Consider the following 16,868-nt stretch of genomic DNA (forward strand, 5'->3'; position numbering starts at 1 on the left):
GATGCATTAAAACTAATGCTAAAGATCAGAGACTCAATTTGAGACTCAATTTTGTGGTTTTCTTTGTGATTATTGCGATTATATTAATTAGATTTTGTTTTGGAATAAAAAGAAAATTGTAAGAAATTATTTTCTAAGAAAATTGAACATTAAGATTTGTTATAAAACTAGAAAATACTAGAAACAGTCAGCAGGTCAGGCAGCATCCACTTTAATATTTTAAATATTACGCACTTTACATGAAAGGAAGGGATAAAATCAAAATAAGTATTTCTTCTTGTATTGAAATTGACCTAATATGGATGACTATACTTTGTCCTTAAATCTTCAACTGGTATAACATACTGAGATGTTCAAATCATGAAAATATTTTTATTCTTGATTTTGAGTGCCGTTCATTGTAAATGATTGTAAGCTGTTAGAGACAATCCATGGTCCAAATTATGTTCATTGCTGATATAAGTACCTAACACTGACATTGCTAGAATCCTTGGTGTTGGTTTACATTCTCAACCTAGAATGCTGCACCCATGAAGCAGCAAAGTTTAGAAGGATGGAAAATGCAGCTCTAATCTAGATGGTGTCAGCTCCTTCTTGTAACTACTAAAATATGGTATAGGAATTGAAGCATTATTTCTGGATTTTTTTTCTCTTGTATTCCATTTTATGCTTTCAGTTAATATGCTTACTTAACCCCAGTCTTTCAGTGATTTTTTTTCTTAGTTAAATATCTCCTAATTGCATTTGTTTTCTCAATTCAGTATGGGTCTTTCACTGTTGAATGTCAAATTGTACTCATAGTCATTGAGTACCACAGCACAGAAACAGGCCTTTTGGTTCATCCAGTCCATGCTGAACTAATCTTATGCTTATTCCTATCTACGTGTTACTGGACCATATCATTCCAAACTTTCCACCTAGGTGCTGTCCAAGCTTCTTACACATTAAGTCTCCAGTTCTAGTTCTAAACCTCCAGTTCTAGTCTCACTCAACCTGAGGGGGGAAAAAGCATGCTTGCATTCACACTATCTATAACCCTCACATTTTTGTATACATCTGTAAGATCTCCCCTCATTCTCCAGGGAAAATCTAACCAAAGTCAATCTTTCCTTGTAACTCAGGTCCTCAGTTCCCACAACATCCTTGTAAAGTTTCTCTGCAATCTTTCATGTTTATTGATAAATTTCCCAGCGTTCAACACTTCACACTTGTCTGCATTAAATTCCATCTGACATTTTTCAGTCCATTTTTCTAGCTGATCAAGATCACCCTGCAAGCTTTAATAGCCTTCCTTACTATCTACTACACCTCCAAACTTGGTCTGATCTACGAATTTGCTATTCACATTTATCACATTATCATGGAGATTATTAATATAGAAGATGAACAGCGATGCACCCAGCACTGATCCTCGCAGCATGCCAGTTTTGACAGGCATCCAGTCAGAGAGACAGCCATCTGCACCCGTCTCTGATTATTCCCATCAAGACACAGTTGGATTCAATTACTCAAAGATCTCTGTTGTTTTCATGCAACTTCCCCTGTCCCTAATTTGCTTTTCCTCTTTATTCTTTGTAGCACTTTGTTGGATTATATGCTTTTGATCATGTAGTTTGAAATGACCTACTTTGAGAATACTAGAATATAAAAGCAGCAATGCTGAAGTTTTATAAGGCATTGGTCAGACCACACTTGGAATATTGTGAGCAGTTCTGAGCCTCTTATTTAAGAAAGGATGTGCTAGCATTGGAAGAGGATCCAGAGAAGGCTTAGGAGAATGATGCCAGGAATGCAAGGGTTAACTCTGGATCTGTACTAGCTGGAGTTTAGAAGAGTGAAGGGGATCTAATTAAAACCTATTGAATATTGAAAAGCCTACAGAGAGTGGACGGAGAGAGAATGTTTCCTACAGTGAGGGAGACTCAGATCAGAGGGCCCAGCATCAGAATACAAGGACTTTTCTTCAGAACAGATGAAAAGGAATTTCTTCAGCCAGAGGGTGGTGAATCTGTGGAATTCATTGCCATCGATGCGTGTGGAGGCCGAGTCACTGGGTATATTTAAAGAGGAGGTTGATAGGTTATTGATTAGTAAGAATGCTAAAGATTATGGGGAGAAGGCCGGAGAATGGGATTGAGGGGGATAATAAATAGGCCATGATGGAATTGCTGAACAGACTTGATGGGCCATAGGTGCTCGTCAAAGCAGTCTCCTAGTCTATGTCATGTCTCACTGACATACAGGAGGCCACACTGGGAGCACTGGACATAGTATATGATCCCAACAGACTCACAATTGAAGTGACGCCTCACCTGGAAGGACTGTTTGGGGCCCTGAATGGTGGTGAAGGAGGAGATGTAGGGGCAGGTGTAGCACTTGTTCTGCTTGCAAGGGTAAGTACCAGGAGGAACATCAGTGGGGAGGGACGAATGGACAAGGGTGTTGCAGTGGGAGTGATCCCTTTGTAAAGCAGAGAGTGCGGTGGAGAGAAAGATGTGATTGGTGGTGGGATCTACCATTTACATTAGATGTTTGTATCGGTTGTACAAATATGTGATTAACTGACTTAAAGATAAAGCATGGTAAAACTTACTTAGAAAACTAAAATGAGAAGAGTTTCTATTTATGTAACACTATTCATGAATCCAGATACTCAATGCATCAGAGCCAATGCAGTACTGGCTTCCCCCGCCATCCGAAGGTAGAGCGTTCCTATGAAACGTAAGCCGAAATGTCGTAATGCGAAGAAGCAATTACCATTTATTTATATGGGAAAATTTTGAGCTTTCGCAGACCCAACAATAACCTACCAAATCATGACAAATAACACATAAAACCTAAAATAACAGTAACATATAGTAAAAGCAGGAATGATATGATAAATACACAGCCTATATAAAGTAGAAATACTTCTCTACAACGATTGCCTGCACAGATCTCCGTAGCGAAAATCTCACGCAAGCGCTGTTGGCATAAACGCACTCTCCAGTAACCTTTAGGCTATGAGGCTGCCAAATCTACCAAATAATAGGTAAAAATACACAGTCTATATAAAGTAGAAATAATGTATGTACAGTGTAGTATCACTTACCGGAATCGGGAAGACAGCTTGCCGAGCACACTGATGATGGTGTGTTAGACTGAATCATCGCAGGTTGGGTGGTGCAGTGGCCCCCACCCTCCGGGCCGCCGACCCGATACATTGCTGTGAAGAACGCAGCAGTAGCCGGGAGGCACACAGCACATCTTTAAGAAAAAAGCCAAAATAAACATGCTAATTAATTAGGTGCCGCCGACACGTAATTGTCGGCCCAGATCAGAGGCGACGCAATCGGAAATCGGCACTGATCTGGGCCGCCAATTACGTGTCGGCGGCACCTAATTAATTAGCTTGTTTATTTCGGCTTTTTTCTTAAAGATGTGCTGTGTGCCTCCTGGCTACCGTTGCATTCTCTGCGAATCGGTACAGTATCCGTCCGGGGCCCGGGGGTTGGGGTGGTGGGACACGGGGGTGTCATCTCATCGTCGATCAGGGTAGGCAGCTCATCTTCTCCTATGACTGCCCACCTCGATGTCGAAGATCGAGGTTCGTCGTCTGCTGTGGCTGATGTGGAAGGCTTGCTTGACTGCTGAGCCTTGCGCATTTTTCTATCATACAGTTGCTTGTAAGGACTCAAACCATCCTGCAAATATCCCCTAAACCTACGTACTGTGACAAGAATACACATAGATAAGATGTTAGCTGTCCCGTGTGATCAGCAGTTGGTCTGCCACCTGTCCTCAGGGGAAGGAGAGATAAGGAACAATGAAGCAGCATCTGGAGATGTGTAATGAAGGGACGGGAGAGAAAGCTGTCTGGAGCAGCTCCCCCTTTGAACCCTGAACTGTTTGAAGTGATGGACAGGCAATACCCCAGCAGGGGGATAAAAAGGGACAGGTTTGCTAAGGCAGGACACACACACGACACCCGAGGTAACGAGACCCTGGAAGCGGTGCGCCTCTCACGAGTCGGTGGGAAGTACCGGACCTTAAACGCACAGGGTGGAAAGGTACGATCAGCGGGAACCCGGTGTTTGTCCACCCTCGCTTGGGTGCCGTGTTCACTGCAGAGGATCGACCGCATCTGGAGGAGGGGTCACAGTCGGTGACCTCAGGTGACATCACAAAGGACCCGCCCGAAAGCTGCTTGTGAGCAATATCGCCGGTCTGTGAGTGGAAGCCGTTTCTGAATGATCAGTTGTTCTCTCTCTCCCTCCCCCCACGTTGTCCATCACCATGGCAACGATTACTGCGAACTGAACTATTAAATCGAACTGGACTTTTGTGTCACTTTGAAATTGGTCATTTACCCCTAGACAACGATAGAGCTTGATTGATGCTGTTATCTTAATTCTGTGCACATGTGTGTTTATCATTGCTGAACTGTTGCATTTATTATCCTTACGATTACTGTGTTGCTTGTTTCTTTAATAAAACTTTCTTAGTTCTAGTAATCCAGACTCCAACTGAGTGATCCATTTCTGCTGGTTTGGCAACCCAGTTACGGGGTACGTAACAGTACCCTTTCAAAATTAAAGTCATACTTTATCATTGCAGCGAAAATCTCACGAGGTTGCTTCCTGTTCAGTTTGCTACTGCATTCGGTTTCGATTGTTATCCTTTCCTCTTCCAATTGCATCAGCTCTCCATCTATCAGTTCTTGGTCATGGGATGCCAAAACCTCTTCAACATCATCTTCGTCAGTTTCCGCAAGCCAAACTCACTTTGTCCTTGCTTCGTTCACCACGATCGAAACGCTTAATTATGTCTAGTTTTACGCTAAGTGTAACACCCTTACGAGCTCTTTTAGGCTTTTCCGATACCTTAGAACTCATCTTGCTGACGGCTGCTCACAGGCACGTGTTTAAGCAATGCCGTTCCGAATCTGAGGAAGAGCGGCTGCTTGGGGCACGCACTGATTTTTTCGCCCGCTGATTTTTTATTGTGCGCTGCCTTTCTTCGTAACAGTGAAAACACCTTCTGTAAGCGAAAACAGGGTACTAATGTAGGTCTTTCGTAACAGTGAGGATTCGTAAAGCGAACGTTCAAAAAGCGGGGGACACCTGTACCTCATTAACCTTTTATTGTCAAGAATAACTAATTTCTCTACAGAAGGGAAATACTTTACAGATCAGGCAGCATTTGTAGAGCGAGAGAAATGGATAGCAATATGCTATTGAATCTTTCTCTGCTTTCTGTGGAGACTTCAGTGTTCTTAGTATGATATGATGATAACCCTCTCGTTATTGTTTAACCAGTGTATTTTAGTGGTTCAATATACTTTGTACTTTGATTTGTGACAAATATGATTATATGATATATATGTACAGTATCTGAAATACATCTTATGGAAATGTTTGTTTGATGATGAACTTCAATAAAAAAATAAATTACCAAAAAAAATTTTGTACTTTAAACTCAGAGTCTATTATGCTTTTTGAAATCATAAGGAAGGAACTTGCATCTTTTGTGTAGTGAAATTTCATTTGACCTTTCCAAGACTTATAGCATTTTAAGGAAGCTTTTGTGGTAATGATACCACTCCATGTGACTGGCTCCCTGTTGTTAGAGAGAAGAGGATTTGGAGAAGATGAGAAAAGAAAAAAACTATTGTGTTTTTATCAAAGCAGCAAATCTTAAAGAGGAAGTGACTTGATGCTAAATTACATAATTCAAATTATGGATGAAGACTATTTTTTTCCTATCCTGAGTCTTACCTTTTTTTTTAACAATTTCCTTTATTTCCTTAGATGGCAATTCATGCTGAGGGCAGTCCTGTGGTATCTTGCTGAGGTGAACAGGTTGTGACTGGATGCTATTGGAGTTATTTGCAACCCAAACATAACTGTACCCTTCCTGCTTGGTAAGAAAATTACAGCATGTAACACAATAACTTCTGTACAACTTGAGGCTTTATAAAACAGTTCTAAATTTTGGTTATTGATTTTGTCTTAAACCACTTGTAGTTAGTTACTATTGTACAGTGAACTCAAGTATTGCCTTGAAATGATAATTAAATTTTTTAAAAATTCTACTTTATATTCTATATGGCTTAAAATATGAATACTAAACCATATGAATACTAAACGTTGTACTATTTTCTGTGTGTGGTGGGCTTTCTTTCAATCATTATACCTTGAAACTTAGAACAACTTTTGGAAATTAGCATGCATCCTGGTTTGAGTGATTAAGAGTTCCCCCAACTGGCTGCAGTTGTTTTTATAGCCTTGCATTGTAATCAAGGGAAATCAATAATATTGCTAAATTTCAGGTGTTTATCAACTGTGTTCCCTAAAATTATGCACAACTGCTGGTGACTTAGTGACCTTATGGGGCATGAACTGCAGTTAGTAATTAGTAATCCCTCTGGCTCTAAACAATTTCAATCTTGTATGCTTTGTTATTCCCTCCTCAAAATAAATTGTAATTGTGATGCTTCTGTTCAATCTTATATTATATTACAGTCTTCACTCTGTATTCACCAAAATGTTTAAAATATTAATTTAATGTTTTACTTAGTAATACATACAAAATGCTGGAGAAACTCAGTATGTCAGGCAACATCTATGGAAATGAATAAACAATTGATATTTCAGGCCAAGAGCCTTCATCAGGAATATGACTGGGGTACGGTACTGGTTGGAAAAGTCCATTTTCAAAGATTTCTTTTAAAGAGCTAGTGCAAGGGCAATAGGCTGTAAGATTCCTGTCTCCAGATAATATTCTTGTCAGATATAGGTACCTGCACATGTGCCTGGAAGTCTCAGACTAAGCTGATCTGGCAAATGTAGAGGCCGTTGAGGGTGGGTCACAAAAGAAATGTATTGTTCCAGATTTAGGGAAGTAGGAAACGCTTGCTCCCTCAAGAGAAAGGTGTGAACAGATGGATCAAGAGAAAGGATTGGAAGATGTAGCATAGGTGACATAGTATTGGAGGGTGCAGAATCGTTGTGGGTAGAACTAAGGAACTGCAGGGGTAAAAAAAAAATACTGACCGGAGTTATGTACAGACCATCCCCCCACACACACAATGGTAAAGAGGTAGTCTACAAATTACATCGGGATATAGAAAATGCATGTCAAAAGGTCAGTGTTACAAACGGTGATGGGGAATTTCAATATGCAGGTAGATTGGGAAAATCAGGTTTGTGCTGGATCCCAAGATGGGGAATTTCTAAAATGCCATTGAGATGGCTTTTTAGAGAAATTTTTGGATGAACCCACAAGGGCATCAGCTATTCTGGATTTGGTGTTGTGTAGTGAACTGAATTGATTGGAGAGCTCAAGGTAAAGAAACCCTTAAGGGCCAGTGATCATAATATGATGGAATTCACCCTGCAATTTGTGAAGGAGCAGCTAATGTCAGATGTATCAGTATTACAGTGGACTAAAGGGAATTACAGAAGCATTAGAGAGGAGCTGGCCAAGCATCAGACACAAAATGCTGGAGGAACTCAGCAGACCAGGCAGCATGTAGGAAAAGAATACGTCGACTGTACTCTTTTCCTCAAAGCTGCTTGGCCTGCTGAGTTCCTCCAGGATTTTGTGTATGTTGCTTGGATTTCCATCCCAAAACTGATTGGAAGAGGATAGTAGCAGGATGACAGCGGAGCTGCAATGGCTGGAATTTCTGGGAGCAATTCAGAAGGCACAGGATATACACATCCCAAAGAAGTAGTATGCTAAAAGCAGGGAGACGCAACCATGGCTGACAAGAGAAGTCAAAGCCAACATAAAAACCAAAGAGAGGGCATATAATTGAACAAAAATTAGTGGAAGATAGAGGATTGGGAAGCTTGTAAAAACCAAATGAAGACAACTAAAGAAGGAAAAGATGAAATATGAAGGTAAACTAGCCAATGATATAAAAAGAGAATACCAAAAGGTTCTTCAGATATATAAAGTGTAAACTAGAGGTGAGTGCTGGAAAATGTTGCTGGAGAAGTAATGATGGGGGAACAAGGATATGGTGGGTGAACTGAATAAGTATTTTGCATGTCTTCACCATGGAAGATACTAGCAGAATGCCACAAGTTCAAAAGTGTCAGGGGGCCATTACTAGGTTCAAAGGTCCAATTTACTGTCAGAGAAATGTATACAATATATATTCTGAAATGCTTTTTCTTGGTAACCATCCACGAAAACAGAGGAGTGCTCCAAAGAGTAAACAACAGTTAAATGTTAGAACCCCAAAGTGCCCCCCCCCCAGCTTCCTTCCCTCCCGCGCGCAAGCAGCAGCAAGCAACTGGCAAAAAAAAAGCATCGGCACCTGCCACTGAGCACTCAAGCGTGAGCAAAGCAATAGCAAAGACAAACTTGCAGTTACCTCAAATGCTTTGCGTTTCACCCGGTATACGACATACCACAGGCTCTCTCTCTCCCTAATAAGGGAGAGGGAGGTGTCTCTGTTTTCCCAGCGAGCAGGAAGGTACTTGGGAGAAGGTGCTTGAGAAACTAAAAGGTCTGAAGGTAGTTAAGTCACCTGGGCCAGATGGTGTACACTCCAGGGTTCTGAAAGAGGTAGCTGAAGAGATTGTGGAGCCACTGGTAATGATTTTTCAAGTATCAATGGATTCTGGCATGGTTTTTGAAGACTCAGAAATTGCAAATGTCATTCTGCTCTTCAAGAAGGGAGAGAGGCAGAATGAACCTACAGGACAGTTAGTCTGTCCTCAGTGGTTGGAAATATGTTGGAATCGATTGTTAAGGATGTGGTTTCGGTGTACTTGGAGGCACATGATAAAATAGGCCATAATCAGCATGGTTTTCTTAAAGGAAAATCTTGCCTGACAAATACTTTGGAATTCTTTGAGGAAATAACAAGCAGGATAGACAAAGGGGAACTGGTGGATGTTATGTACTTGGATTTTCAGAAGCCCTTTGACTAGGTGCCACAAATCTTATGATTTTAAAGGTGTGAACAGATGGATTTTTGAAAATAAAGGTGCTTGTTTTCTTCATTTGGAAAATTCCTCTGGGCATTTATTCTTGATGTATGGTAAACTAACAACCTGTAGGCTTCTTGAAGTCATAATAAGTATTGGCTTTTAATGAGGCAATGCAAATAAAAACCCTTTTTTATCTATCAGGGTAGGCCTCAAGTGTTTTTTGACAAGACATGCGAGATGTTGGAAAACATAAAATACTGCCAATGCTGGAAATTTAGTATTCAACAAAAAATGCTGGAAATATTCAACAGATTAGGTAGTAGCATTACAGTGCAAGACAAAAAAGACTTTAATTTACACTTAAAAATAATAAATAAATAGCACAAAAAATAAATGTTCATAAATATATGATGGCAGAGGAGAAGAATCTGTTCCTAAGTCATGCAGTGTAGGTCTTCAGGCTTCAATCCCTCCTCTCTAATGGTAGAAATAAGAACAGGGCATGTCTCTGGTTGTGAGGGCCCTTAATGATGGACAGCCTTCTTGAAGCACTTCCTTATGAAGATGTCCACTAATGCTATCTGTTGTTGCCCAGCTATCTAAAAATTAAAATACTGTAAATAGATGTGTATGTTCTAATATTCCATTATTGAAATAAGTATTATATGTAATGATATATTGCTTCTCTTAGTTACTTTAACTGAACTGGCAGGGATGGAGGTTGTAGTGGCTAGTGTGTATTGGATCCACTGTAATTGGGTTACAGACTTCTGAACTTGTGGATCCATTAATCTTTGCAATGGTAAATGAAAAATTTAAAAAAAAGTGGAAATCTGAAATAAAATCAGAATCAGATTTATTATCCAAAATGTTTTGTTGATGATTGAGGCTTCTCACTTAAGTGTCCTCAGTATCTGAGACTTCTCACTCAGCAAGGGAGATGAGGTTGAGTACAGGGCTACTGTAGGAAACTTTGTCACATGGTGTGAGCAGAATTATCTGCAGCTTAATGTGAAAAAGACTAAGGAGCTGGTGGTAGATCTGAGGAGAGCTAAGGTAGCGGTGACCCCTGTTTCCATCCAGAGGGTCAGTGTGGACATGGTGGAGGATTACAAATACCTGGGGATACGAATTGACAATGAACTGGACTGGTCAAAGAACACTGAGGCTGTCTACAAGAAGGGTCAGAGCCGTCTCTACTTCCTGAGGAGACTGAGGTCCTTTAACATCTGCCGGACGATGCTGAGGATGTTCTACGAGTCTGTGGTGGCCAGTGCTATCATGTTTGCTGTTGTGTGCTGGGGCAGCAGGCTGAGGGTAGCAGACACCAACAGAATCAACAAACTTATTCGTAAGGCCAGTGATGATGTGGGGATGGAACTGGACTCTCTGACGGTGGCGTCTGAAAAGAGGATGCTGTCTAAGTTGCATGCCATCTTGGTCAATGTCTCCCATCCACTACATAATGTACTGGGTGGGCACAGGAGTACATTCAGCCAGAGACTCATTCCACCAAGATGCAGCACAGAGCGTCATAGGAAGTCATTCCTGCCTGTGGCCATCAAACTTTACAACTCCTCCCTTGGAGGGTCAGACACCCTGTGCTGATAGGCTGGTCTTGGACTTATTTCATAATTTACTGGCATAATTTACATATTACTATTTAACTATTTATGGTTCTATGACTATTTATTATTTATGGTGCAACTGTAACGAAAGCCAATTTCCCCCTGGGATCAGTAAAGTATGACTATGACTATGTGTCCAGCAATAATCAACCAGCACTGAAGGATTCCAGTTGCCCGATGCTGTTTCTCCATGACCGCAGTGTCCTGGTGAAATCTTTCACTGTGCCCGTCACAGGCAGTGCTAAGAATTCTATATAGGAATGCAGAAAATGAATCTTTAGTGACATGTTGGACTTCATGGTTTTGTATGCTTGAAGCATGTTGTCAACCAACTGCACATAGTTTTGTGCTCAGTAGTTACCAAGAAAATTTTCGACAACTTACTTGAATACCTTCCATGCAATTTTCTCTGGTCCCATTAGAAGTTCTTCGAATTGCCTGCCCTTGATGACCTGTTTGATTAGTGGACCAACAGAAGTGCCTTACTTAATCTTGACATCAGTTATACTGGGAAACATCTGTCTCAATTATTGAAATTCTTCACCTTCCTTGTTTGTTGCTTTCACACAATTTTTCATAAGCTCCAGTTTTAGATGAAGAGGCGTCAAAAATATCTTTGGGTCTACAGGTGGCTTATGCGCCAAACTTTTTTGCCCTGGAACCACTGCTTACAGAGTAGCCGATCTTTTTTAAGTAATGAGAGTCTTTAGCATGGCTGCCCATTCACAAAGGAAACAACAGGACTTGGTGTATCCTAGCTGCTTTCTTAGCAGCAGCGCTACTACTTTCAGATCACCATAGATGTTCCAGTTGTAGTTGGTATACTGTGTGTGTTTCAACAAGACTTCCAGATTTCAGTAGTTTTCTTTCATGTGTACGGCATAGTCGATTGGTATTGACAGGTGAACATTACCTTTATGTAGCAGCACACCTTTCAGGCTTAACACTGAAGAATCAATTAAAAAAAAACAGCATTGTTGTGGGTCATGCTGGCAACCCAAAGCAGTGAAAAATTAGTCCAGAAACATAGATTATCAACTTGACCAAAGAATTACATTCAAATCTTCTTGGTGGCTACAAAAGACTGAGATTTTTGTGGCTGGTGGCATCAGATTTCATCCTTGTAGTCTTGAACCCAGTAATTCTGCTTTTGACTATGATATATCTGAGTCTCTCGACTCGGGCATTTAACTCAGATTGAGTTATCAGATGAAGCTCACTGAACATAAAGGATTCAAGGTTTGTTTCAGTGTCTGTGTCGTTTTCCATTCCTAGCCCATTCATCATGGCATCTTCATCTGCCTCCTCAAGACACCATGTCTTTGGTGGTTTCGGTATTGGAAGACTATTCTCATGCGGCACAGATCTCATGGCTAAAGGGAGGTTGGAGTATTCAATGGATTTCTTGTTTTTAGCAGTGAAACCAGACACTGATCAAACAGAAGTAGCGGGCTGTCACATGATCCTTTTGCTCTCGCCATATCATCAGGGCAGTGAGCAGCCTTGACTTCTAAGTGTCTCTGAGTCAAGCTCTAAGGTTGACAGTGCATGTTGAGGGACAGATGTGTGGAGCCCAGGCTTTGTCTTGGTCATCAATTTTACGCATAAGGTAGAACTTACGGGCTTTCTTAAAAGAGGAGTATGCTCTGTGTTTGAGATTTATGCGTACACTTGCCACAAATATAGCAGAAAGTATCACGGCTGTTGCAGCGTTGGTGAGACATTTTGCCGTTACAGATACTTCTGAAAATGTATTTGTTTTATTATGATTACACACAATATGCTATGTGTGTAGATCATACACATCAACATGATCACAAACCAATATACAGTACATGTAAACACAACACATAGACTGGTGTATGCATGATGCTTTTATAACCTTCCTAAAACCTGGCCTGTCTTGCAGCATCCATCCTGCCTAAGCATGTGCAGGCATGCCTGGATAAGATGGAAAACTTTTCAGCTTATATTGGGGGCAACATTTTAATTGTTTTGAATTATGAATTGAAATAACAAATATAGGCGATTTAAAAAAAAATGTTGCATGATAGGGAAATTTCAAGGTGATTTTCATACTTAGCAGAGCCCAAAATCCATAAATACACCCAAAAGTATTCAGGAAGCAAAATCTTTGTTGTCCAGTGTAATCAGTCTGTGTTAAGGGAGAGCCGGTAATACAATTGTACTTTAATGGGAAGTTGTACATTTCCTGGTGCTCTCAGTGCTTTTTGTCAGTAATTCTACACAACCAATAAATATTAATATCTGTTGACTATCTAAAGCTAAGTGTAGGGTGATATTAGGTGGGTAAGTATTGGGTAGTAGTGCGATCATTGAAGTTGAGTATGATATTCTGTTGGTGGGTCCTCAGGTGGCTGTAGAGGCCGATCCAGGGTCCACATATTCTAGTGCAGTGTGGGCAAGAGGAAATGGTGGCTGTAGTTAATGATTGTCTATTGGTTGTTCAGTCTCTCCTTTCACAGCTGATGCTTGTTCTAACTAGGCCTGTATGTTGATGGATTTAATTGATCCAAAGCTGGCAGGTTCCAGCACACAATTATAAACCTTAATGCTGTGCCTCTTGTATTTAGATGATGAGTGTTGGGTGTAAATATATCTTCTCTCCAAATAGTTGATGTCGCTCTAGTGTTTGCACTGTATCATTGCCAGTTTTATCCAAAGGCAGAAAGCAGAATGTCTGAGAGAGAAAACTTGTCTTCTTCTAAAGTAGGTAATTGTTGTTATTTGTTAAGTTAGCAGATGTGAAATAAAATGGGAAAATGAATATCTCTGATTTAGTTTATAATGTTTAAGCATATAAAATTACTTTATTTTATACTGTCAGTAAACCTCATTTTCTGTGGCTTATTTAAAAGTCACCAAGGTAAACAATTTAAAAAATTCTTGGTAGCATATGGAAAACCATTTTAGTTTTTAACTATATTATTCCTTCAAGGTCTGCATGCAGTTATTTTTATTCCAATGTGGCTTTAGAAAGTTGTTTCTTGTGATTTGAATGTATTGTCTGTTTTTTTAAAAAAAAATAACAGTTATCCTTCCAGTTTGAGCACAAACTGCACTAAAACTTGTAATTTTCGCATTTTCTCTGGTGCATGCTTGCGCGGAGTAATGATTTTATGTATTTGCATTTGGCTCACTTTTAAATGCGGCATGCTAGTGCTGAAGCTTAGAAAAATGTGCACCTGAAAATTTGTCCTCTGAAATTCTAAATGTTGAATATGGCCAACCCATCCAAGTTGATGAAGCAGAGCATTGTTTGCAGTTGTTAAAACAGACTAATATAAAAGAATTGGCTTCACCACTGTGATTCACAAATTCAGAGGATGGAGAGAAGACTCGTACCACTGAAAGACTTGAGTAGCATATGTACAAATCGGGGACTGGAGCAGGTCACTCAGCCCATCAAGCCTGATCTGCCAAGGGTGGCATAGTAGCATAGTGATTAGTGTAATGCTTTACAGCACTAGCTGTAAGATTTGTATATTTTGCCTGTGACTCTGTCAGTTTCTGCCCACATTCCAAAGACGTATGGTTAGGGTTAGTGAGTTTTGGACGATACTGTGTTGGCACCAGAAGCATGGCAACACTTGAGTGCTGATCCCAGCATAATCCTTCAAATGTGTTGGTGTTGATGCAAATGACTGTAGATTTTGATATACATGAGAAATAAATCTAATCTTTAATCTCTAAAATATTTAATAAGATAATAGTTGACCTGATTGTAACCTCATTTCTGCATTCTGGTTGACCTGCAGTAACCTCACTGTAAGATGGAGTATCAACCAGTAAATGGAGTATTCAATGTTTCTGCTTCTACCAACCTTACCAAAGAGTCAGTAACCTTTGGGTGGCAAAAAAAAAAATTGCCTCATCTGTCTTAAATGAGTGAGCTCCAGTATCTTTCAACAGAGACCCTAGTTCTAATTTCTCTCACAGGGAAGCATAAGCTCTGCATCCAACATGTCAAAACCCATCGGGATCTTCCAAGTTTCACTGAGAATCAGAATCAGATTTAATATCATTGACATACGTTGTGAAATTTGTAATTCTGTGGCAACAGTACAGTGTAATACATAAAATATTATATAAATTGCACTAAGAAATAAATACTAAAAAATAAATAAATTGTGCAAAATGAGAGCAAAAATAATGTACTAGTGTTCATGGATTGGTTCATTGTTCAGAAATCTGATGGAGGGATAGAAAAGGTTTCAGATTTCTTTTCCTTTATGGATGAGATAGAGGATTATTCTCAAAGCCAGGCTGGCATTGAGAAGTTAGCAAATCACAGTTAATATTACACTGGAAGCTCAGTTGTTGAAATATTATCTACTTAAAAGAATGTTGCCTAATATGCTGGCCAGAATCTTATTGGTTTAAGGCCAGAAATTCTGTCAGCATTCAGTCACCCACTCTGAAGTAGGTCTTGGGTTTGACACATTTGGTGAATTTCAGGTGCTTATTGTTGTTACATTCAATCTCTGAATTCCCTGTCTTCTGAACTATATCAACTTTATTCATAAAAAATCTCCAACATGTATGAATACAGACCATTCAGCTCTTTAATTGCAAGTAATGTTAGTCCATTACTTAACACTAACACCTTATCAGTTATCATTCATTTACAGTTTCCTATGGAGCCTTGTGAAAGTGTCCAGCATTACTGTGATCAGAATCAGAATAGTAGCGAAATCAGAATAAGGTTTAATATCACCATTGTAAGTCATGAAATATGTTGTTTTGCAGCAGTAGTGCATTGCAGTACATAATTAAAACCTATAAATTACAATAAGAATATATAAAAATAAATAAGTAGTGCAAAAAGAGTGAAGAAAATAGTGAGGTAGTGTTTGTGGGTTGATTGTATATTCAGAAATCTGATGGCAGAAAAGAAGAAACTGTTCCTAAAATGTTGATTTGTGTGTCTTTAGGCTCCTGTACCATCTCTTTGATGGTAGCAATGAGAAAAGGACATGTCCTGGGTGGTGGCAGCCCTTAATGATGGATGCCTCCTTTTAGAGGCATTGCCTATGGAAGTTGTCCTCGATGCTGAGGATGCTAGTGCCCAAGATGGTGCAGACTGAGTTTATAATTTTCAGCAACTTTTTCTGATTTTGTGCAGTGGCCCCTCCATACCAGACAGAGATTCAACTAGTTAGAATGGTATATCTGTTAACATTTGTGAGTGTCTTTGATGACATACCAAGTATCCTCAGGCTCCTAATAAAATATAACTGCTGACATGCCTTCTTTGTAATGTAATGTCAGAGATGTTGACACCCAGAAACTTGAAACTGCTCACCCTTTCCACTTCAATGAGGACTGGTATGTGTTCCCCTTCCTGAAGTCCACAATCAATTACTGACGTTGAATGCCAGATTGTTATTACAACACCGATCAACCAATTGATCTCTCATGCTCCTGTACACCACCTCGTCACCATCTGAAATTCTGCCAACAATAGTTGTGTCTTTGGCAAACTTATAGTGTTTGAGCTGTGCTTAGCCACACAGTCTTGGGTGTAGAGAGATCAGAGCAGTGGGCTGAGCATGCATTGTTGAAATACTCCAGTGTTGATTGTCTGTAAGCAGGAGATATTACTTCCGATCTGCGCAAACTGTGGTCTCCTGTTGAGGAAGTCGAGGATTCACTTGCAGCGGGAGGTACTGAGGCCCAGGTTTTGAAATTTATTTGATTAGAACTGAGGATATGATTGTGTTGAATGCTGAGCTGTTATCAATAAATAGCAGCCTGACATAGGTATTGCTTTTTCCCAGCCTTTTGTAACCAGCCTCAGATCATTCTTTGCAGAGGATTCAGACCCCATTGAATTTATTAGCAAGGAGAGGTCAGCTATTTTGTTTTGTTCATTTTGCTTTTGTGCTATGAATTTTGAATTTTTGTAACTTTTAATTCCCCGGTTTTATTAGATTTTAAATGACTCAGTATCAGAAATATTTACGAAGACGTAACCTTTCTAACTGCCTTAAAAGAAGGCAAATTTCCTTCGCCCAGTTTTGCCTGCTGTTGAACTATATCATGGGCAGTGAAGTCTTGTCAAGTCTGGACTTTGCTGCCTGACTTGGCAGTGTGGTGGGCCCACCAAGATAAGCTCCTGCAGCCCAGGTAAGTGTAGGCATCTGTGATCGTAAGTAGTGCTTGCAGACAGGTTGCAGCTTGAAGCAGCCCGTTGTTTGCACATGTTAATTTAAAAATGTAAGAAGAAAACAAGGATTTGAATGTTTGAACAGAATTCCTGTTAATTTCTGTTTTATGCAGTCTCTTATCA

At 39.9% G+C, this 16,868-nt stretch overlaps 1 protein-coding gene across 12 annotated transcripts in view; it reads left to right on the forward strand.

Moving 5' to 3' along the window:
- LOC134351811 (CYFIP-related Rac1 interactor B) overlaps positions 1-16,868 on the forward strand; it is a 197,088-nt gene that overhangs the window by 108,462 nt on the left and 71,758 nt on the right. For all 12 annotated transcript variants that reach the window (XM_063058528.1, XM_063058516.1, XM_063058526.1 and 9 more), the window contains one exon: positions 5,790-5,902. The gene's annotated coding sequence lies outside the window, so the exon portion shown is untranslated. The remainder of the gene's footprint in view (positions 1-5,789; positions 5,903-16,868) is intronic.

This window comes from Mobula hypostoma, chromosome 9 (assembly GCF_963921235.1).
Source record: "Mobula hypostoma chromosome 9, sMobHyp1.1, whole genome shotgun sequence".
NCBI classification, from domain to species: Eukaryota; Metazoa; Chordata; class Chondrichthyes; order Myliobatiformes; family Myliobatidae; genus Mobula; species Mobula hypostoma.